Source organism: Labrus bergylta, chromosome 20, assembly GCF_963930695.1.
Source record: "Labrus bergylta chromosome 20, fLabBer1.1, whole genome shotgun sequence".
NCBI classification, from domain to species: Eukaryota; Metazoa; Chordata; class Actinopteri; order Labriformes; family Labridae; genus Labrus; species Labrus bergylta.
In genome coordinates this window covers 2076282-2100013 of record NC_089214.1, presented here as the reverse complement: position 1 = coordinate 2100013, position 23732 = coordinate 2076282, and the positions used below count along the sequence as shown (strand labels likewise).

General features: G+C 44.2%; 1 protein-coding gene across 9 annotated transcripts in view; it reads left to right on the top strand.

The window, feature by feature from the left end:
• si:ch211-285f17.1 (sickle tail protein homolog) overlaps positions 1–23732 on the top strand; it is a 120665-nt gene that overhangs the window by 36607 nt on the left and 60326 nt on the right. Inside the window, exon 1 of one of the 9 annotated variants that reach the window (XM_065949003.1) lies at positions 12149–12306. The exons of the other annotated variants lie outside the window; for them this stretch is intronic. The gene's annotated coding sequence lies outside the window, so the exon portion shown is untranslated. Of the gene's footprint in view, positions 1–12148; positions 12307–23732 lie in introns of those variants that run through there. 9 annotated transcript variants of the gene reach the window in all.

Sequence of the window (23732 nt, the reverse complement as noted above, 5' to 3'; positions counted from 1 at the left end):
CCAACTTCCTGCGTCGGTGTATCGCTTTTCAGCCTGAGTAGCCTATTAAACTCTGAATGGCCTTTTTTTTATAAAACGCTGTGATGCAATCAGATACAGAAAACAAAAGACGGCAGTGAACAGGAGTCTGTGGTTTCCAACAGGAGCGCCACATTACCCTTGTGTTTTAGCCGAGGCAGCGGCTCGTAAAGAATTATTGATGGCGTTCACCATGTGATAGGAGGGCTGAGCAGGATGAGGCAGCATTAAATCTCACTGATGTATCGGCCTCTCTCTCTCTCTCTCTCTCTCTCTCTCTCTCTCTCTCTCTCTCTCTCTCTCTCTCTCTCTCTCTGTCCAGGGAGAGAAAGAGAGAGGAGACGGGGAAGAGAAAAGTTGCAGAGGAAAAAAAAATGCCAGACAGAGCCGCCTCGCCTTCTTCTTTGTGTTTCTATTTGATTTTGTATCTCTTTCTTTCCACTTACAATGGGGGGGATGGAGGGGATGAGGGGATGGAGGGGGGGGATGGAAGGGGGGCTGCAGCACACTCTTCAGACAGGTGCGTGTATCAACCTGTATCTAATGAAGGTACATGTGGAATGTGATATGAAACAACATGTTTACCCTCAGCTTGTAGTCACCTGTGTGGTTGTTACAGATGCTTTAATGGAGCCTTCTGACAGTTTCTGCTCTTAACGGTAATCAGCCCGACATTTTGTTAACCGTACCTGCTGCGAGTCATGCGTCATAAAAAGTAATACTTAGTGAGCAACAGTCGCTGTCAGGGAAAATATGTCCCCCTGGTTTTCAATGTCTGTCGAAATACGACTCTGATAACTCCCTGCGGCATGTCCAATCTGTCAGAGTTTTCTCAGTTTAAAAAACAACCTGCATGTATTTAGAGGTGTACATTTTCTGTTTCTGCACAGGCTGTGAAGCTTGTGTTAAGATTTCAGGAGAATTTGTAAGTCCAGTGAACAGTCATGATCAATGATTTGCCTAATCAGAGGCGGGACCAAAGTGCAAATCAACAGGCTGCTGTTTGTGTATATTTTTGTCAGTACTTTCCCTTGGAATTAAATACTTTGCTCTTTTCATATAAATGTCTGAGTGAAAACTGCAAACTCATCCAACTTGAAATGGAATTTCTCGCCAAAGTATGTATTTTTGTAAGTTAGACAATGTACAAGAGTTTGGATTCAATCTTCAAAGTACTTAAAATTGTGACTTTGCATCTTTGTTTTTGAGGCCCTAAAAAAATCAACCGAAGAAGATTTGTATGTTGTCAGTTGTTATATTTCCAAGAACATATCATTAGAGTGGATAGAAAAGTAAAAAAAAAAGGAAATTCATTTGCGTGCGTCATGTCATACCAGCCCTGCATAAGTCAGGGTCACCCCAGTTTTAAAAAAAGTCTGGACACACCCCTGAGGGTGGGTAGGCGATTGAAAACAGAATAAAAATGCAAGAAAAATACAAGAAAAAGCAGCAGAGATACTTCTAGTTCACAGTGAGATTTTCTCTGTTATTAACTTCGATCCACTGAGGGCCTAAAGCCAAAGCAACCCCATACATTTTATATAAATGAAGATAGGGAGTTAAAGTGTACGTCATGAGTGAAGCAGCACACAGCGTGCTTCTACTTAAAGAATGCTGCAGCGTGCTACCAGTCAAACACTGTGTGCAGCCTCACTGGGACTAAAAATAATCATAATTGGGTCAATTTGCAAGTACCTGAGTGGAACAGACACACATGGAGCAGTTATTGTCATGTGCCCCAGCAGGGCCTGCATGTCATTGTTAACATAATGATGGAGAACGAGCTCAGCCGGCTCTGAAGCCATTAAGCTCACTCTGTGCCCTGTGCACTGCTTTTCACAATCCTGCTGGTGTGCAGGAAATATGTGACAAATCACAACATAATGCTATCCATTGACTATTATGCTTCACTGCCGATCTCAGCTGTCATTGGACGAGAGGCAGGGTTACAGCCAATCACAGGGCTGCAATACGAGACATACAACCAGCCACACTCACAGGGAGAACATGCAAACTCCACACAGAAAGGTCCCGTCCAGCGGGGCAGGGATTTGAACCAGGAACTTCCCGCAGTGAGGAAAAGCACTAACAGCTGCAACATGTCAGCCTCATATGTTTCTCTTAATCGTCTCTTTTGCCGCCTAATTCAACAGCTTTTTGAAAGTCTAACCTCCATGTTTCTTGAATCCTGACCCGTTCGTCCTTTTAAATCAGAAAGTGAGAATGGAGGTATTTAACGTTCTTCAGCGGGACATCCCCGTGCAATATCTCAAACAGCAAAGAGGTGTGAAACAGAGCGAGGCTGCTACAAAAAGAGTCGGATGAATTCCTGCTGCATGCAAACATGTTGATATTTCATTTCATTTCATATTTGATTTATTTGCTCATTTCAGTGTTTGGTTTCAACACAATAAAACAAAACAAGAAATATTTTCTCATAATACTGAAACACTGTTCATGAGCAAACAGGAGCAGGAAGAAGAAAACTTATAATACCTGCCCCCCTTTCCTAATAACACAAGATAGTGTTTAACAGAATAAGATTACCTGTTGTTTTCTCTTTCTTTCACAAAACAAAAAAATACATCAACAATATAGAAACAATCAGTTAGATTAACTCAATACATTCATCATTTCCCAGAACCTTGTCTTTATACATTCTTTTAAATTGAATGATAGTTGAGCAGCATTTTAAGTGATTATCAAGATAATTCCATAATTTAACTCCATTTACTGAAATACACATTTCAGTTCATATTAATACATATTAAAGCAAGAAGAAATGAAACAGACTCCATGTGCACATGTGGAATCTCTCATGTTGACCTTTTTTGATGCTGAGCAGGTTTCCTTTACCTCCTCACATTATACTTCAGCCTGTGACATCAGAGAAAAAAGTTCCTTCCTGTTCATATTAGAAGGTTCAATAGCTCCTAGCATGTAGCGCCCCCAGCTGTGCAGCGAGCAGGATTTCAGGTTGTGTCTCAGTTTTGCCCTCAGTGATGTTCCAGTCTTCATGGAGGTTTTTCCTCCTCTCATGTCAGAGTCTGATTTGACGTTTTATTCATTTGATCCCTGTGAGCTTGGCTTTCCTCAACGACACTGTGACTGAAAATCCTCACTTTTTTATTTTTTTAAGTGTGCCAAGTTTCTATCCGCATATACATGAAACATAGAGATGATGTTTGACAGCCGCCCTGTTCCTCTGAGCTACGTCGGTGCATTCTTACAGCGTTATGCACTTTGAAAAATAGAGCCAAGGATCAAACACACTCCCTCCCCCTCCCCGCTCCACACTCTCCCTCTCTTAAATCCGGGGATTTTTTTTTTTCAAAAGGGGAATAATACGGTTTGGCTGTGTGATGATGAAGTCATTGGTAAGACATGCAAGCTTTCCAGCTGCAGTCGAAGCTATCAGGAGACTGACGCAGCAGTTTTTCTCCCTGAGAGAATGACGGGGGATTTCTTGCTAAACTGATGTTAGCAGCTGGAGTTTAAGCTGCACAGAAAACTTTTGTAGCCCTCCATTTTTTCTTCCAAAGTTCATCTCCTAGTCCTAGCGCAAAAGAAGAAAATCAATTTAACTCAAAGAAATGAAGTGGTTTGTTATCATTTTTTGGAGTAGTGGAAGCTGAGTGGCAGCAGATTGAAAAGAAGCATTGAATGGATAAAAACAGATTTAATCCCTTCACTTCCACGCTGTTCACACCGACAGAGACGGTGCAAATACTTCATTTTTTTAAATCTGATTATTTCCACTGTGCAAAAGTCGATTGTTTGCATCCATTATTTGTTGAGTCTCTTCCTCAGCTGCCATTGTCTCCTTGGATAACACTCAACCAAATAAGCATTCAGTCATGATCCTTCTCAGCCAATCGTTCAACAAGACGCCCAGCGAGGGAATGAAGATCGCTCGTGATAGGCATCAGAGAGCCTTATCTAACATCCCCCGCGTTTGTAATGTTTGATTTCTTATGACAAGAGAGGCAGGAAGAGAAAACAATGTGAAGCAGAGCAGGCAGGAGGGCACACTGTTGGGGGGTGGGGTGGGTGGGGGGGGGGGACGACAACAACGACAGAAATCAAATATGATCGCTGTGGAAACGAGGGCAGTGTGTATTTTTGGGATGGATAAAAAAGCCTTGTAGTGCTCCGATGTGATACGTTTCATCTGTGTCCCAGCTTGGCAGCGTCACAAGATCACAAATATATATATCAGCACGTCGCAGGTGTACACTAACCAGGACAGATAGTACAGGGGGGGTTTACACTGTGGATGTGGAGCGTCACTCCCTGCAGGCTTTGTTGTTTTTACTGAACAGATGCTGAGCTGCTGCTGCTGCTGCTCTGATGACCACTGTCCATCTTCATCCTCTCCTTAAGGCCTCCTACAGCTCCTCCTAAAGTCGATACCTTCACCAATTAGACCCCAAATCATCTAAAGGCCTCTGGTACATTATTCTGTGGCAATAAACAACATCCACATCCGCCTTGTGAGGTTTCTCCAAAGTCATAAGAATCATTCTGAGTGAAGAACACCAACAATCGTCACCATGTGTACAAACTATCCCACCAGTTTTATTTTACATCATTTTGTTGCTATACTGTCCTCCATGTTTTTCTTTTTTTCCTGTTTGCTCAGTCACTTATTTTGTCCCTCTTTCTAATTCATTCATTTTATTTACTGACCCTTTTCCTTTTGTTTTGTTTGGTTGTTTGTTTTTGTCTAAATCTGCTTGCAAAACTGTATCGTACCACAGTTCCCCTCTTTTTTTGTATGTCTTTTTTCTTTTATTGTGTGAGTGTGTGTGTGCACGTTTTGGTGAACAAAAGTTTAAAAAAATAATAATAATCATTCTGATTCGGGTTTAAAGGCGTCACCGTTTAAATAGATACTGAATAAAGAGATGTCATAAAGACATGCGTCAAGCATTTAACATGCACACAGCCGTCCTGATCTGCTGGAAACAACAGAAGAAGAAGCTGTTCCTTCCACCTGTGTTGTAAACAAACAAACACCACTGTCGCAGCACGCCTCCAGACATCACCCCCCCTCGCTTTCATCGCCTCCTCTTTGCATCTGTGACTAACAATGTCTGCATTTCATTCTGGTTTGGTGGATTCTGTCACATGAAACCACGGGTACAGAATCACTTCTATCTGAACCACTTCTCTTGACCGCTTCCATCGCTGCAACACCTGTTGACCTGATAACTGCTCTCATATCTGACAAACCGAGGGGCGTCCAAAACGGCCTTGTGAGGGGGTCGCCTTAAAAGCGCCTACCTTCTCTGGTCCAAACAAATCCGGAGCATTCAGGAGCAGAATCTAAAGTTAGAAGGAGGACATACTGGCTGCTGCATTGTTGTCAGAGAAGCCAGCACTTCAACATAGCATGTTTCCTTAATGATCAGAGAGTAAGATACCTTTATCATCTCACTCACTACACTTCTCACTGATTGGACCTTTAAGTTTTTGTCTTTCCATAATCACAGCTTCTTTTACAATTTTTAGTCTTTTATATGAGATGCAATGAAGAAAAATATCAGGTTGATTCTTTACAGCAGGAATAATACATCGGTAATGAAAAGTGCACTTTCTTTAAAGTCTTTATTTGTGATGTTTCACACTTAAATGTAGAAATCAAGTATATCCTCTGAAAATAACTCTGTGAGTCATGACTGTCTACAATGGGTGTAACACCCGAGTCCCACTGTCTGTGATGTTTTCAGAGTCCTATCTTCACTTTGTTTACATCGCCAGGACGGCCGGCTGACTCCTCCCCTCGTGTATAAAAGTTGTTTAATTGAGGGACTAGAGAAAAGAAGAATAACATACTGTACTCACTGCTTAACTGTGTTTCTAGATCACGCTCATTTCAGGTAAATTTACATGCAGTGTGAAGATACCAGCATAATAAAGATCGCTAGCATTAGCATGCTAACACAACAATGCAGCGCGAGTTGTTTTGGTTTCATGCTGGTGCTCAAGGGCGACATCTGCTGGATCAAAAAATCACATATAAAGCCTTTAGGTGAGAGTTTATTAAGGGGGTTATACTGTCATACATTAAGCTGTTTGACTCCACTCCTTTATGATTTTGTAAATACAGGTCACTTCACACTGACCGTATGGAGTCACAGTAATGTGTTCATGTTAAAATAAAGCCTCAGTCGTTTTCCCTTTTTGTTACTCTCTCCTCTCTCGCAGCCTTTATTCTCCTGGAGACAGACTTCACTGTGATAGGGACCAAATGTTTCCCCTCACCACATATTTCAAAGCACATTTGTTTGTTGTTATGTGATCCCCCTGAAATCCTCTGACAGGCAAACAGGGAGCGTGTCTCTTATCAAGTCGAGGAGGGGGGGGGGGTGCTAAGTCGCTGATTGAGGCCCGTGGTTCACGATGTGACAGCTGGCAGTGGCTAATGTGATGTGCAACCAGCAAACATCAATTATGCATTGTTGAAACATTTTGCAGAGTGGCAATAAGGGGACGCTTTTTATCGATGGGCAAATTACTTTTAACTTTACCGACACTTTGCCTCCTAAATTCCTCGCAGACATGTTTTGCATAATGAATATTTTTTGGACTGGCAGATGCAGCCGTGCGATAGCTATAAAAACTGTTTTCTTATGTTTAAAGCACATTTTTGTTATTGTTGTTGTTTTTTTGCATTCCATAAACCAAGCTCATGAATAATTTAGCTCCAATAATTCTTAAATTGCAAAGCAAGACCCCAAAGTGCACTTACGGGTCAAACAATTAAGCCAAATGCTTTTGTGGTAATCACGTTTCTATGACGACTGAAAACATGTATTTACAGTCGTTGACTCACATTTTGCAAATCTTAAAAGGCAGAGGGGAAGGATGAGAGGGGACAGATGTGGATCCAGGTGTGAGAGGAGGAGAGTTTGACTCGACTTAATCAAAATGCTTAAAGGAGTGCAAAGAGGACTGCATACCAATCCCAGCTGGGCGAGAAGGCGGGGTTACACCCTGGACAGGTCGCCTGTCAATCACGTATCACAGGGTTAGACATACAGAGACAGACGACCAGTCACTCACACCCAGGGGCGATGTGGAGCCGCCAATTAACCTAACGAGCATGTCTTTGGACTGAGGGAGGAAGCCGGAGGGAATGCACACATGCACGGGGAGAACATGCAAACTCCTCACAGAGAGGCTCCTGTCAGACTCCGGCTCAAACCAGTAACCACCCGACCATCACTCAGAGTGTGTCTGCTGTTTCATTCTTCAGGTTTCAGATTCCAACTAGTGATGTTCATCTCACAAGCAGACTTTCTGAATCTTTACGCGCCTGCAGCCTTCCTGCCTCTGAGTCTTTCTCTCAGACGTTTTTTTTTTTTTGTGGTCTCTGATACCTTGCTCACTCGGCTCACTTCCTGCCCGTCCTGTCTCTTCTTGTACGTCTGAGCTCGCCTGATATCAACAGTGATCAGCTCTGACCAGCCTTCAGTACAGAAACATGACGTAATGTGTCCAACCACATCTCCACAGCTGCTGTATTCTCTGATCATGTGACAGGCAGGAGGACAGAACTGTGACCCCTCTGACCCTCTGTGCTGTGTTCTCTCTGAGTTATGTCTCATTGTTTCTTTTTAGTCAATGTTGCAGCCGGGCCTCATATCGCCCGCCCCCTCTCGCGTTCTCCGGCCCCGGCTCTGATCTCACACCTCTCACTTTACATTCTCATAACTTCAGCCTGTTATTAATTTATTTAATCAGTTCTCCTCCTCAGAGATTCATAATGACAGGCGGATAAACCGAGCTGTTACATCGAGTTAGGAGCACTAATGGTGTCCTCTCTGCAGACTCTCATGTACTCATGAGGGTGTAATATTTGCAGAATGTAAGCAAGCATCCTTAAAGTCATTAGATAAGATAACTTCATGCACTTTTTGGAGTGTTTGACGCTGACTCACAGATCGCACAGGAGCAGCGATGGAGCCCAGTGTGGCTATCGGCTAAACTCTGCAGCCCTCTCTGCTGAAAATTACGAAACTGGCTTTGAAATCGAGAGCAGCAAGCTCACCAGGGCTTTGGATGATCTGAGGCTAAATATATTTAAAAGGCAGTTTGGTCCACAAGCTAGAGTGGAGTGGGATCTAGGTGGAAGGCAGCCAAGGACTTTGGTGCCTCTTTTTGTGTGTGTGTGTGTGTGTGTGTGTGTGTGTGTGTGTGTGTGTGTGTGTGTGTGTGTGTGTGTGTGTGTGTGTGTGTGTGTGTGTGTGTGTGTGTGTGTGTGTGTGTGTGTGTGTGTGTGTGTGTGTGTGTGTGTGTACTGTATCGCTACTGGTTCAAAGATGCCCTGAAAACCAGATCCAGAACACGGGGCCAGTGAGACTCTGACTCTGCAGAACGACTCTCAGCTCTACTCGACTGAGCGACCTGTTCTGTGAAACAGGAAGCAGGTTCTCATTTGGTTTTAAAAGAGAGAGTTTTAAAAGGTGTCGTCGCTTTTATTTTCATATAATCATGTGTAACAACATACTGAGGGATAGCCATGAAGAAGTTTTGTTGTTTTGATTTAAGGATGCATTTATTGGAAACAGAACGTTTATTAATAATAATAATAATAATAATAATAATACATTTTATTTATAAGCGCTTTTCAAAAACTCAAAGACACTGTACAATAGTTAAAACAGATAGAACAGCACAGTAAAGACAGACTAACAGACATTACAACATTACACACAAATCATAAAGATAACAACAATAAAGGTAAAACTACAGAAAACAGGAAACCCTTCACAATCAGACATTAAAAGCTTGTTTAAAGAGGTGAGTTTTGTGAAGTGATTTGAAAGCAGAACGTTTTCATTTTTGATATACGTGTGAAATATTTGTAATTATATTTATGTTGGAAATATTTTTTGGGGGCCTTTTTTGCCTTTTATTAGAAAGGAAAGCTGAAGAGAGACAGGAAACGTTTGGAAGAGAGAGCGAGAGGTGACATGAGGTCGGATTCTAACCCACGGCTGCTACGAAGAAGACTATTGCCTCTGCACATCATCAACGCCCCCTTTTTTTCATGCATTAATTTGAGAGACAGGATCGTGGAAAGAGTCGGATATCGGACGGCATTCTGCATATTAATCTGTGAAAACTTTTTTCTTTTTTTCTTTCACGCAGATGTCTCGGTGAGAACAACATCATTTTTAGTGAATTCCTGCAGCACACATTCATGCAACATGAATGAAAACCAGACTAGATGACAAGTGTTCGTTAGATAACAAAGGTTGTCACATTTCTTTGTTTTTTCTTTTCTTCAATGAGTCATCTGTTCTGTTTTTTTTTTTACTTTTTTCTCTTGCTCTCTTTGAGACCATGACATGACTGAATCTCGTCCCCTGAAGCCGCTGGCATTAGTGTCACAGAAAGCAAAGTGCCTGTTATTTCACCCTCTCTCTCTCTCTCTCTCTCTCTCTCTCTCTCTCTCTCTCTCTCTCTCTCTCTCTCTCTCTCTCTCTCTCTCGTATAATTCATGCACAAGTGGAAGTTCAAGCCGCTTCCAAGACACACAGGTGGCTCATTCACCGTTTTGACTGCAGAGTTCCTCAATAGCAGCCTGGCTCCAAACTGTATAGCATCAGGTGTAATCCTTTACCTGCTCCCTCGCTGTGAAATCCCAAATGTTTTGATTCATTTCGTCTCCTCTCTGCATTTGCTTGGGTCTCTTTCAGCCATGCGAGGATTTGGCACTAAGGGATTAAGATCTGTTTATACTGTTTGTTCATGAAAAAGAAGGGATCCCGAGTTGAATGACTGAATCATGTGTCCAAAAACACATTCAGGAGCACATGCACAAACATTTCTCACATGGTTAAAACTATTCAAGTGTTGCCCTGTTTGCAGTCCACTGCACCTGCCTCCTGTTGTCTCCTCCATAGAGGGACTTTTTGCTCTGAGTCAACATCTCTTTCTCTTCATTTATTGTGTGATTAAAGCAGCATAAGACATAGAAGCTGATGCACAAAAGCCTCCATGCCAAACCTGAGCCACAGAGCGTGTTTCCTCTCTTCATGTCACTGCTGCTTTGTAGTAACTGAAGCTTTGAAGTGTTGCCGCGCTGTGCATCTGATCCCCCCCTGCACAATGAACCCACAGTAGTGAACGTCCAGGTCGTTGTCTGTCAGTGATGTGGAGGGTTTTCTGTGCTTGTGTGCACAAGAGGAGGGGTCTGTGCGAAGGGGGGGGGGGATGGGGGGATGGGGGAAGAGCGGCCTCTCCGTTCCAACACATGGTGCCCAGACTAAACAACAAGATGAATGTTTCCTGAATCCAGCCTGGCACAGAGACTCCCCGATCTGCCGTGTGGCTGGACGGACGAGCTGAAAGAAACACATTCAGAGAAGAAGAAAAGGACCTAGAAGAAGAAGAAATGAGTAAAGGCAGAAGATGGATGTTTAGTTTGTTTATTTCAAGTTTATGCCAAAATATCTATCACCACTAAGGGGAGACCTGCATGCATTAGCATTAGCTTTAGCATTAGCATTGCGTTAAGACTGCAGCCAATAGTGCCCGGAATAAAGGGGTTGTTTGCCAAGCTGCAACCTCCGGTGTTGAAAAATGAAGCTGATGTAGAAGTGCAAAATCCTGCAGTTCCTGGAGTGTCCACTAGAGGCTGGCTGCAGAAGCACAGGAAGTCACATACACACCCATTGTAAAAAGCCTGTTTTTACAGCAGAGATGAACATGTTTACAGCCTGGTTCAAAAAACCAAATAGGTGTGATTAGCTCATGTCTCGATGGACACACACTGTACGGGGGGTGAATGTTTTGATGACTCATCAGTTTTGATTTGATGAAGGATAAGAGTTATTCACAATAAGGCGTGTAGCTGACCTGATTGACAGGTGGGCGCGGTGTAACGGTTTGTCAGGAGGTTTAAAACCCGCCTCAGCTCCAGCTCTCAGCCTGTCGTTAGGTTGACTGAAAGTTAGACTGAGACAGCATTTCCAGCATGGAGACCGCCATCGATGGGACTCCAGCGCCCCCTGCAGGAACAGACGGGGGACATCACTCACGCTTCGTCCTTTAATATTTACAGTCTCTGGTTTTTTGCTTCCATGTGACTCAGATCAGATTTTCTATGACTGTGTGAACAACACAAGACACATGGAATCTGATTTGGGACATGCAGTTTGAATTAAAAAGTTATAAGTCCACCCTCTTCCAGGCTTAACAGAAGATATCCAAACATTTTTATCCAAGGCACACTAATAAATTAACCTAAATCCAGAACACGTTCTTTGTGCTCCTGGTAAAAACCATTCTGAAGTTCTCAGTGTTCAAATGTCTGTTCTGAACTCTTCCACAACCCAAAAGGTGTTACCATCGTGTGATGACTGACCCTGTTAACAACGCCAACAAAAGCTCAGTGTGCTGCTGTCAACCTGTCTCCCCCCACACGTCACCTTTCACCCTTTGCCAGCCTGCACACCCCCTCCCCCCATCACACCTCCACCCTCTTTTATTATTTCCCCCCTAAATCCTGGAAAAAAAAGGATCTGGCACTGGCTGAGATTGGCCGGCTTTTCATGGAACGGGGAATTGGCGGCTGATGGGGCTTTGGGGAAAAAAATTTTTTTTGGCAGACTATGGGAAAGTTGCGTTCTTTTGGAGACAGAGTTCTTTTTTAGGCTCTCTGGGGGCTTAAGGCGGGCAGAGCCCCTTTTGCGGTTTGTAACGACAAGCTGGAGGATTTCAAGAGAAAGTTCTAGACACACCCCTGACTCGCACTCTTACTGTCTGCTGTCCTCCTGAAGGAAACCAGCCTTGCTCCTATCATAGCTTTCTTCTGTCTCACTGCTTGAGGACGACCCAGATTTCAGGTAGCCCCACTAGACCCCCCCCCAGCCCCCCCCACCCTCGGTAACACAAACAAACGCAAACACAGACGTCTACATGTGACAAGCCCCCCAAAAGCCAAACAATAGCTGCTGGCTGAGGGAGAGCCGGGGGGTTAGGTTGGGGGGGGGGGGGGCAACGGCAGTTCCTTGGATGGCCTGATTGGAGCATAAACAGCAGCTCAGGAAGTGCTGAAGTAAGAGAGGGAGGAAACTCGGGAGGAAGGGGGAGCAGGAGGGGAAAGTGTGTGCAGAGCTGCCGGGAGAGAGAGCAAAAAAGTTTTGGACTGCGACGGCGTCAGCAGCAACAGTGTTTCACTTCAGTTGTGTCACTCGGGGGGTTTGGTCCTCTACTTTGGCTGTTTTCTATCAGGACATACTGTGGGTTTTTTTCAAAGAGGCAGAGAGGAAGGTGAGTGTGAGAACACACAGAAGTGAACTTAAAAACTGCAGAGATGCTCAGACGTGTTTATGCAAACTCTTCTTCTTCTTCTTCTTCCTGTCTCTCTTCCCTCAAACGGATTTAATTCCAAAGCAAATATTCTTGCACGACTTTGGATGCGGCTTGTTGTTACTCCTGCACGCAATGCCGCTGTAAATTCCAGAGGCTCTTTTGGAACTGTACAGTCAGTGTTGTGTTCTTAATGTGTGTGCTGTTTACTGATGGATCCCCCCCCCCCCCCCCCCCCCCCCGCCTCAGAAAGCTGCTTGTTTTTGCATAGCTGTGTTTTTGTGGTGCCTTGAACTGCAGCCAGCCATTCAGTGAGGGGAGCAAGAAAAAAAGAGTGAGGGGGGGCATCTAATGCGTGTGTGGCTGTGTCTAATTAAGCTAATGGGGAGGGGAGATGAGTAGTGAGGGTCAGACCACGAGAGGATTGAACTTGACAACACCTCAGTCTCCTTTCACTGAAAACAAAACTATGGTCATAGACTCGTGTTCATCTTGTGTCTGGATTCAAAGATGGATTCTCTCTGAGGTTGGAAGGAGATGATTCCAGATCAGATCTCAGCCTTGTATGGTGCTTCTCTCTCTCTCTCTCTCTCTCTCTCTCTCTCTCTGGATCAAATGGATTTTTTAATTTTTTTCCCACCGCGGTAGATGCTGCATTCCTCCCCTCAAAGTGAACATCAGCGTCCTGTTTGCAGCTTCAAAGAGCGTGCATCACTCTCTCATGTCGCACACATTCACAGACAGAGCAGTAAACAGAGGAGATCTCTTGTTACCAGAGATCTCTGTGTCACTATAGTCTGTCACTGCACTGCAAATAAAAGTAGGAGTTTAAAGTCTTTACAAGCTGATTCTTCTGTTTGGAGCTGCTTTAACTTTTTTCCACTGTGGAGTAGATTTAAAGGTTTTTGGAAAACACTGACCCGACCCTGCACAGACGATGGATGGAAAAACTTCAAATTCATTCACAAGCAAGCGTTTGATTTGAAAAGATATATTTTTGTCTCTTAAAAAAAAAAGAAGTCTGGAGGGCTCAAACTCTTAGTGCTTTCACACTTTAACTCCTGATATTTTCAGAATGAGTTGAATGCAAACATATACATTTTTTATTCACTCTTCACTCTGAAGTTTTTCCTGCCAGATCTCTGGTATTCTTTCTGCAGCATTTCTGAGGTCACAGCTTACCTCAGGAGACCCCCCCCCCCCCCCCCCCCCCCGCTATGTGTGAACGTGCATGTGTGAACGACCAGGTCAGGAGAATATCCAGAGCAATCCTCCTAAAATGATCAAAATGATTTCGATAATTTCAGGAGTGCAGATGTGAAAACGGTTTAGGAAAAAACCTCTAAAAACCTTTGCTATCATTTGTTGCATCTCTTTCAGGGATGAGTATGTCAACTTCTTCTCCCCAGCTGGGATGGAAGATAAACAGGTCGTAGGCAGAGGGTGGGGGGGGGGGGGGGGGGGGGGGGGGGGGGGTTCATAGTCAGAAAAGACAAATGATCTTGCACCTCATCCGGAGCCCCTGAACCTCATCCTTCATCGCCTCCTCTTTGACAGCGTCTGACTGTCTCTCACAAGTTTGCTCTGCTGATGTGGCGAGCCGTCAATTTGTCACAACACCAAAGAAAACTGTTATTAACTGTTAGGCCCGAGCTCTGCCCGCCAGTTTGGCTCGTCCGGGCCGTTTGTCTAAAGTGTTAGCATATGAGGCCCTGGCAGTGTTGTTACAGCAGCTCCTGAACATGTTCCTCCATTTGTCTGCTTTCATTTTAAAGATGCTATAAGGTAACATTTTGAACTGCTCGATTACCAGGCTGGACTTCAATCTTGCGTCAGTATCCAGACGTATAAGATCAAGAGCGAGCGCTGACCCGGGTCACATGTATTAGCTGATGAAAATCGGCCCTGAAAAATACGATGGCTGCCACGGGACATTGAGCCTCAGTGGAAACACACCTGGAGCGCTGGCATGTGGCCGAGCAGCGCTGAGGCCAATGGGGGGAGGGGGAGGGAGGGGGGGTCTGACCAGGTGTTTCTCCTGCGAGCTGTCTGCGCTGTCATCCCTCATCGGGGCCCCGAGCCAACTCGCGCCACGTCTCATTGGGCTTCAGGGTTTTTTGATCAAACCTCATTACAGAGCTTTCATTTCAGCTCCTGTTTGTGTCTGAGTTATGGAGAAGATAAAACATTCCCCCCAGGATGACGCTCCGCCCGGTGCGTCGGCTTTTACACATTAGTTTAATAAAGAGAAACATTTAAAGAGAATATGATATTAATGTATGTTTGGTCAGATCAGTTCACCCAATTAACATCCAAAATCCTCGAGTTATTACCAGGAGTCTTGCTTTTTTGGAACAATTTTCAAATGGAAACTTTAGTGACAATGCTTGGGTTGATTGTGTAACAGCTTACTATACATTATTGGTTCATTTTAAGTCTTTATAGGGTCGGAGCAGGGAGTGGGTGGATGTGTAGCTATAAAGTCGAGGTTCAGGCTCCGACCCAAAATGGTCTTTGCACGATAGGCGTACACTCAAATCGCTGAGCTGAACCAGCGCCCCACAATGTGTGAAATTCTGGAAGTGCAGATTTACCAACAGAATCCAGTCAATGCATTAGTGTTTATCTATCAGCTGTAGCAAAGAGCTCGTCTCATAGCTCGCCGTCAAGGTGAATGTGCAGCAATCAGGGTCGTACTCTGAGCAGACATTGTGCTCACAAGTCTGGAAACAAATAACCCAGTCGGCAGATCGATACAAAATGAGATGAGAAGAGTTGGCAAATTGTTATCTCCAACTTCATTTGTTGGTGAAACAAAAAAACTCTGAGCCCCGAAATATACCAAACCCTGAATTTTGTGCTCCCCAAAACCCCTTTTTTGGGTTGTCACTGATAAAGGAGAAAGTTGCTGATTTCCTTCACATGAAGGGCTGCTCGGTGGAGGACCTGGGCTTGGGTTTCACCCTCCCAGGATTCCCAAACATTGAGCTGAAAAAGGGCAGCAAAGACGTCCCAGTCCCAATCTCCAACCCGTGAGGAGTGCCTCAGGTTGGTGCTGTACTGGACTCTGAATGAAGGAGTGAGTTTGAGTCATTTAGGGAAGTCTTTGAGTCAGTCTTCCTGCAGTATCTATCCAGAGGAGCTTCTAAGAAGGTGGCTAGAATAAGCAAGTAAGCAGAACATTAACACATTATTGACTACAAGGTCATCACCGACCCTTAAAGTGAACCCAGCGCTCTCTGAGTTTAAATCAAGAAGTTTTTCTTTGGTTTAAAAGTTGATCTAAATTCTGACTTCCTTCCCAGGGTCACCTCTCGACTTGTGAGCACAGTTAAAAGTCCACCGGATGTATCATTTCAGTGGTTTAGATCAAAAAAGCTTTTTTCTGATTTCGCCTAATTTAGCTCTCAATTAGCCGACTGATCTCGTCCTCGAGGAAGATTTTCTATCGTTTCAGCAGCTTAGAGGAGCCAGGCGCCCTTTTGGCCAAAACAGTGTGAATCTAATAGAGGTGAGGACGATTGCAAGCTATGATCAGACAAAATCCTTATCACGTTAATTGCCTGCTTCCTGTTGTAAATTGACCTCTTTGACTGGCACACACACACACACACACACACACACACACACACACACACATCTAGTGATTATACAATTCATTTATCAGACGCTTTTCACCAAAGCGATGGAACATCAGAGAGGAAGGTCGACTCAAGCAAAGATCTAGAGAGGAGGAAACGACGTCAGGAAGTGCAAACAAACAGATTTTAAGTCTGATCGGACACACAGGTGCTGACAGGAAGTGATCAGAGGTGCTGGCAGGAAGTGACCGGAAGCAGAGCACAACATCGACAGCTGTTCTTGAGAGTTCTAATCAGCATCAAAACCATCCTAAATATCATCGTTAAGGTCGTAGGTGTTCATACAGAGCTGGGTCTTTAGCTTTTTCTTGAGACTCTGCAGATCGGATGGAGTTTGGTAGTTTGTTCCACCACCGGGGGGCGACAGAGGAGAAGAGCATGTTGTTTCATAAAGGCGTATATAAATATCAGTCCTGATGTATGACTGCAGAGTGATCAAGTTGCTAAAGTCACCTTAGGTTTTTACCGACAAAAACGTGATCCTGTAGTCGGTTCACGACTATGAAGCATCCGATTAAAGGTCATCAACGTGGTGTACATTTATTCATGGAGGTCGTCTCTATTTTTGAAAAAAAGTTGCCCTACTTAGATGACACAAAAGTCAAGCAATGACCAGTTTTCTGTTTGCTTCCTCTTGACGTCTGTAAGTTTGACAGACTTCATGGACTCCACCCATTCAGTGAAGTCATTTGTTTGACCATCTCCTCTTTGTCTGGCAGTAATGGGAAGGGAGGGGGGGGTTAGACAAATGTTCCCCACCCACCGCCTGAGACTGAGTCGAACAGACACAACTCTGACACTCTTTTGCTGCGATTAAACCCCCTCCTCCCCCGCCTCTATTCTCCCTGTGTAAACATCCCCCCCTCCCCTCCCATCCGTCCACTCCTCCAGGCATTCTGTTGGACGTCGTGCCTCCTTAAAAAATCACTCAAGGACACAGCAGGGCTGTGTTTGTGCAGAGACGGACATGCTTTGTGTGCACATAAAGAGCAGTTGTATATCGTTGTCTCCGCACTGCGAGCAAACTGATCAATGAGACCGACAACAAAAGGAGGTCAGAGGGAAGATAAAAATGCAATCATTTGTCCGGTCGAGGTTCTGTGAATCTGTTTCTGCTTACGTCATGCTGTCTCCTCGATAGGTGCGTAAAGCACTCGAGGTTTCCTGTCCCCGTTAAGCGCCGTTAATTAAGAAAAAGTCTGAATTAAAGAATTAAAGCAGCACTAATCCCAATAAATATGGATGAACCTCCTGTCCCGAGTCTTATTTAACAACCTGCTGTGTCATGGCCTTTTTTTTCTTCGATGTTAGCTTCTTTTTTTTTTTTTGACCCAGGTGACCGCTTGCTAATGAGTCATTAACGTGACATGATTTCATAATTTCCCCGTCTGCCTGAAAAAAAAACCTAATCCTCTCTTCCTTCCTCCTTCGTTATAAAAGTCCCGTTTCTGAAAATATTCCATGAAGGGGGCTGACACACAGGATGTTTTTGCTTAAGCCGGGCTATTCTAGGAGCTGCAGCTATACCTGAGCTCTGGAGTTGGAAACCTGTCTTCTACTTGTGCACGGTGTGTTTGGGTCTGTTTAAAGAAGTCCTTCCTGCTCTGCCTGATAGCTGGACTCCACCGTGTAAATACTGGAAGGAGGCCCTGCAGGGTGCTTTAAACGAGCGTCACACAGAAACCATCTCAGGCTCAGTGCAATAACAGAGAAAGTGGCTATTTTTTTGCTCTGGCTGTGTGAGTCAGGTTCACTTTAAATACTTTATGTAAGTACCAGCAGGATTAAAGCAAAGTGTGACACCTCTTAATTTTCCAATCCGTACTTATGGTTGATGACAGATTTTGACACACGTCAAAGGAACAGCGTTTGGAGGCAGTGAAGTTTAGTGCATGCAGAAAAACTTAGCCGGCCCGTCTGTGGCTGTCAGCTTCAGATCCCATTCATTCTGAAAATCACACTTTAAAGGGGAAAATAATCTGCTCAAAATCCTGAGCAGTAACAGTATTTTTTTTTTAGCAAACATTTCTCAAACTTCAGTAAATAATGTATTGTATCGGGAAGTTGGCTGGCTTCACTTTGTGGCACAAGGACGATGAGGATCCACTCACAATAAAGATATGTGCCTGTGTTGATCATATTAAAGGACAAGTGATGAATGTTTGTCACTTTTGGGACTTGTTAGCGCCCCCCCCCCCCCCTCCTCTCTAGAGTGGATGCTCACACAGGTCACCATGTGGTGGACTCTGAAGCTTCAGTGTTTATCCAGCTCTGCATGGGTCTGTAAACCTTTCTGTGTTCTAACCTCTCTCCATTTTTCAAAAGCATCTCCAATATTGATCCTAGTTTGAGCACGTTTCTGCTCGTGGAGCTTATTAGAAACATGCAGAGGCTTTTTAGGTCGGGTACAATCACTTCTATCTGAACCACTTCTCTTGACCGCTTCCATCGCTGCAACACCTGTTGACCTGATAACTGCTCTCATATCTGACAAACAGAGAGGTCCAAACAAATCCAGAGCATTCAGGAGCAGAATCTAAAGTTAGAAGGAGGACATACTGGCTGCAATTGGTGTAATATTCATCCTCGTTCTGATGAGAGCGGGCTTCTGTACTTTTTTTTTTCTGCACTTCAGTGCCAATGAGTTCTTCTGCCTCCGGCTTCACTCCGAGTAATGAAAGCCATCTCACACAAGCTGACATTTTCTCTCATGGAATAAGTCTTTTACAATCGTACGAAACCTCACAACCATGAATGGGGTTCAGTTTAAACTGCCAGCGTTAATAAAAATCTCAAAATGTCTCGAGTGTGTAAAATCGTTAGTAATATTTAGCGGCCTTATTGGCAGAAAATCATCATAGGTCTTTGAGTGTTTTCCATATTACTAAGCCCGGTAGTGACGCGGTCCTCGTCTTAGTTTTAATCTCAAAAGCTCCTTCACAACATGTGCTGAGAAACTCCATACTTTAAAGCTTTTCTCTACAGATCATATCTGTATTACGGGGCAGTCATATGGTTTAGCAGTCTATCATTACATGTTCCATAAACGGGAGAAACGACGGCGAGTAAAGAGTTTCCATTCCCCCAAAGATCCCACTCTCGAAAACGTAAGGCCGCAGGACATTCCACAGCGCTCTGAACATTTCCAGGGTTTCTTCTAAAGGCAGGAAGAGGGGGAAACAGCCCCCTTCTCATTCACCTACACTCTTAAGAAAGATTTGTCTCCTGTGTGCCTTTGTCACCTTTTTTCTCGTAGCACTTTGTTTTTCGAAGTTTCCTTCCCCTCAGGCCGGGTTTTCTTTTTTCACAAAGTGTGTGTATCCTCCCCCGGCAGCACAACAACAATGCCCTGCTTCATTTCAGCGCTTCCCAGATCTGAGACCGCTGGAGCCAATGGGCTGCTCGGCACATGCTAAAGCCATTAGGTGGTGGATGACGGTGGTTAGCCGCAGAGGCATCACAGACTAACCATCTCACTGCGTACATAATGAAGCCGAGGCGAGGAACGGGGCTGTGTGTGTGTGTGTGTGTGTGTGTGTGTGTGTGCACGTAGGAATGTGGAGCGTTGCCTGTCCAACCAGCGGACTAAAAAAAAATCATAAAGTAAGGATTAATATGCCTCACATGTTTGGACGCAAAGCTGTTCACACCTGGTGTTAGCATGTGTCCTATAGAGACGGACAGAAAGGTTTCTTCCTGAGCAGCGCGTTTGGTTGTCAGCGGCGTTTTGCGTCACTCAATTTGGATCCAAAAAGTTCACCATCCGGCCTGTACCCACTCACCGTTTGTGTTCCCTAATTTTTAATACATCTTTGTACGTCTGCATGTCCACCGTGGGCGACTGAGCATGGACGCTAGCAGTGTGTGCAAAACGCAGCATATTCATCGGCTGGTCGTGGCGCAGCAGGTCCTGTTAGCATGATAAGCTAAGCTAGCTAAGCAAGAGCCACGTCACCTGAGAATGATTGACACACGATCAGACGAATCAGTGTTGAACTTTGACTCTTGGTGCATTAGTGATGTTATGCTATTGGTTCCACATAGCAACGGCCTTGACTGATAAATCAGTGATCCTATCATGGTGTGTTGTTTCGGGTATTTAAAACCGGGACAGGGACTCTGTTCTAAACCGGGACATATTAGTGTTTTATGGATACTTGTGGGGACTTGGGAATCGGAGCTTGAAAACGGGACAGTCCAGGTCAAATCCGGATACCCCCATAGGAACTAACCCACAACCTCGTCGGTACACTGCACATATATCAACATTTCAGTTCATATTACTCTCTGTTCGAGCTTCCTGTTAATGTAGCTAAATGCTGCTCAGTATCTCCTCGGGCTGACAGATCCCAGCCGTGGTCGAGGAGGCGTTTTATTATTAGACTCAGACACATCCCATTTGGTCTCTCAGTCAGGCTCAGACAGTTTGATGGAAGACTCTCTGCGGAGCGGGAGAACGACTTAATTACATTCTACTATCTCAGTCTGAATTTTACTGGGAGTGCATTCATAATGTATGTCTTACTTAGCATCAGCGCGCCCCAATTCACAGTCGAGCAGTCGTCGGGACGGAACCACGAGGTTGTTGAGCTTCTGAAGATGTGCAGCTTACTGGAGGTAGAAAGCAGAGTCTAACTAAGGATTGTTTGTCGGTCTGTCAATCAAGTTTTTATCTTCATAGCACCAAATCACACAAAAAAAAGTTTTCGCAAGATTTCTATGTAGCACAAAGTTATGATATAGAGACACCAAAATACAGTTAAACCTCAAACCACCCCACACTTAAAGGAGCAGTCAGACCGGGCATGTAACTCTGACACCTAGTGGTTAAAATGAGTACTGCAGTCCAAATTCTAAACATCATAGAGCGCTGTCTCTCCCCCCCCCTCTTCTCTAGAGTGGATGCTCACTCAGGTCACCATGTGGTGGACTCTGAAGCTTCAGTGTTTATCCAGCTCTGCATGGGTCTGTAAACCTTTCTGTGTTCTAACCTCTCTCCATTTTTCAAAAGCATCTCCAATATTGAAAGCTAATAATTCTAATGACACAGAGCAACGTCAGCATTCATTTGTGTTTTTGAGTCCAATATTCACATCTCTAGTTCTGTTTTTGTCTCCACCTCCTCTGTTCACCGGTACCTTTTGTCTTTCCACACTTGTTTGCCGGGCTAGGATTTGATATGTGGGTAGATGATATCTGTGTAAATACAAATCAGCGCCCCATCAGAGGGATGAGAATCAATCGAAACAGTTAAGTTGCAGAGGCAGATTTAGTCCGGATGCTGCTGATTTTCTCTGACAAATCTGACACGACTCTCAAAAAGAATCCTGTGAGACGTTTTTAAGCTTGTTGTGAAACTGATTCAAACTGATGTCTTGATTTGAATCAGGGTTGATTGTTTCTATGTAGCCGTCAGATGAGGAAAAAGTAACATCCTGCTGTCGTATGGCTCCTTAAAGGCTTTACATGGATTTTTTTGATTTAGCAGATGTCGCCCTTGAGCACCAGCATGAAACCAAAACAACTGGCGCTGCATTGTTGTGTTAGCATGCTAATGCTAGCGATCTTTATTCTGCTGGTATCTTCACACTGCATGTAAATTTACCTGAAATGAGCGTGATCTAGAAACACAGTTAAGCAGTGAGTACAGTATGTTATTCTTCTTTTCTCTAGTCCCTCAATTAAACAACTTTTATACACGAGGGGAGGAGTCAGCCGGCCGTCCTGGCGATGTAAACAAACTGAAGATAGGACTCTGAAAACTCTGAAAACATCACAGACAGTGGGACTCGGGTGTTACACCCATTGTAGACAGTCATGACTCACAGAGTTATTTTCAGAGGATAGACTTGATTTCTACATTTAAGTGTGAAAAATCACAAATAAAGACTTTAACGAGTCTAGGTTTTCACATTAGAGAACACTGCAGACACACAGAGGACGAATTCTCCAAGATATGAGACATGATGCTTCAAGCGGGGTCATCATCACAAGGACTTTAATATTGAAACCAAGTAGAGTGAGAACTAGCCGGGCATGAAGACCCTCAGTAGTTTTGAGTTTGGCTTCACTCTGCTGTGCTGGGCTCCAGTTTGTATTTGTGAAGTGTGCAACAAAACTCGCATCTGTACCACCGAGGGTAAAATCTGTCGTTGGTCGTCTTCCAGAGTCTTCTTTCTATGGAGCAGCTGCACTCTTCTCATGAGATGACTGCTCTTACTTCGAGTGTCTCTTCTCTGATTTTTTCCATTTTTTTCTAAAGGATGTGAAGGATACACAAGATTTCTGAAATGGTTCCCTTCTTTTTTTTTTTTTTAAAGGGCCTTTTGCTGCACTGCAGATGTCGGTTCTGTGTGTTCACAGCATGTACACATTTTACAGTATCATCTCCATTGGGGTAATGTGTCACACAGTATGTCGCAGTAAGCTGGATTCTGTGCTGCTTTTGATCAGGCCAGAGTCCCCTCGCTAATCCGCTTGAGCTCTGGATGTTTGCCCAGGACACATATGTATACACACACACACACACACACACACACACACACACACACACACACACACACACACACACACACACAAACAACCTCTCTCACAAATTGTGATTAAAAAACAGATGTAAAAGCGAAGCCAGAAAGATGAAATGGTCCAAAATGAATCAGATGGGATCAAGCTGACGTAACACTTGGGACGTGGTTGGGTTTCCGGAGCTACTTTCAGGGTCGGCTTTGACATCACACATACTAAGTTTTTGCATATCCAGTTGTATGAAATGGTGCTTTTTGGTCTTTATTCATAAACCTACCGCTAAATGACGTAATGCAAAGCTGCATTTTCACATCCTTACTCACACCTCATGGGCCTGATCTCTGCTCTGTTTTTTTAATTGCAGCTGCGGGACACAGACAGGATTAAGGAAATGTAACTGCTCTCTCCTTCTGTCATTCGTCGTTGTCTTTCCAGGATTCATTCAAAAGCTCTTATAATCGCTCTGGGCTTAACTAAAAAAAAAAAATCTGCTAATAAACAGGTGTGAAAGCTGATGAGAGGGGAAAGAAAAGGGTGGAGAAGCAGGGAGGAGAGACGAAACAGCTCGCAGGATAAACGAGAGGAACGCATGAGAAAGGAGAAAAAAAAAAGAGGCTGCTACAGTTAGGAGTGTCTGTCATGGTCCACCCTGCATTACATCACTGAGATGCTTCAGCTCTGATGACATTTTGGGAGCTGGGGAGGGAGGCCGGCCCCTTGGGGATGATGTCATTAATAACCAATCAGAGACTTCCTGGCCAGTAGAGTCTGTTCAGCACCTGGTGGCTGTAATAGCGTCTTTGTCATGGAGCCTTTGTGTCGTGCATTTGTGCTTTTTCTTTTTAGTGCTTGAGGTTATTTTTAAACAAATTTTATTCAGACCTGTTTCTGCCTCGGCCACATACAAAGAGTAAGCCTTCTTATGTAAATATAAAAAACGCAAAAGGAACTTCTGTGTGCTCAAGTCCATCCATCCACTTGAGCAGTTTCCTGTTAACACTTGTTGATAAGGAGCCGTGCTAAATGTCTGTTTCAGGCCGGGGGAGGTCATGTCGGCACTTGCATTAAAACACTCATATATTTTCTTTTTGCAGCACTTTGCACAACCCAGAGACCAGAGCGCTACGTGCTAAACAAGCCATTAAAATGCAACTTGTGACCTCAGTGTCTCAGTTTACGAGACAGGATTTACTGTCCAGAAGTCATTTTGAGAAAGCGAGC